Genomic DNA, 879 nt, shown 5'->3' on the forward strand with positions numbered 1-879 from the left:
TGAGTGAGCACATTAGCATGCTCAGTCCCCTCACTATGTGATACCCTGTGCCACCTCAGGACTCTGCAGACAGTCCCCACCATCAAGAAAGCCCTCACTAGATGTGACTCCTTGGTCTTGGACTTCTCAGCCCCCATAACTTTAAGAAATAAATCCTTTTCCTGTAGCATGCATCATTATCTCCTGGAAGGCTTTTACAGCATTGGTTGCTGAGCATCACCCACAGAATTTTTGATGCAGTCGGTCTGAGATGGGGCCTGAGAATTTGCAGGTTCCTAGCTGAGGCTAATGCTGCTGTCTGGGCCCACCCTGTGAAGGCTTCCTGTTGGTAACTTTCTTGACCATTGATCTGATTCCTCTTAAAATGAAATGAAATTATTCAAACATGCATTTAAAAAAATCATACAGACTTGTTTTTTTAATGTCTGTCAATAGCACGGGATTTGTCAATAAGTTCTGAAAATTGCATCGAAAATTGTTTAATTAGTTCTTGTTTTGGCAGCACATGTACGAAAATTGGAATGATACAGAGATTAGCATGGCTCTTGTGCAAGGATGACATGGAAATTCATGAAGCATTCTCTGTTGTTTGAAACCCTTGTGCATTGTTGGTGGGAACATAAAATGATGCGCCCACTATGGAAAATAATATGGAGGTTCCTCAAAAAATTAAAAATAGAATTATCATATGATCCAGCAATCTACTTTTGGAAATATATCCAAAATAAATTAAAGCAGGATCTTGAAGAGGTATTTGCATACCTATATTCATTGTAGCATTATTCACAATAATCAAGAGGTGGAAGTAACCTAAATGTTCGATGACAGGTGAATGGATAAAGAAATGTGGTATATACATACAATGAAATATTATTAAAC

At 38.3% G+C, this 879-nt stretch overlaps 1 non-coding gene across 1 annotated transcript; it reads left to right on the forward strand.

The window, feature by feature from the left end:
- Positions 1 to 486: 486 nt before the first annotated feature.
- On the forward strand, positions 487 to 590 carry LOC116813946 (U6 spliceosomal RNA). Its single transcript, XR_004371070.1, has one exon. It is a non-coding gene; the product is annotated as a U6 spliceosomal RNA (small nuclear RNA).
- Positions 591 to 879: the final 289 nt, after the last annotated feature.

This window comes from Hylobates moloch, unplaced genomic scaffold (assembly GCF_009828535.3).
Source record: "Hylobates moloch isolate HMO894 unplaced genomic scaffold, HMol_V3 SCAFFOLD_9, whole genome shotgun sequence".
Classification (NCBI taxonomy): domain Eukaryota; kingdom Metazoa; phylum Chordata; class Mammalia; order Primates; family Hylobatidae; genus Hylobates; species Hylobates moloch.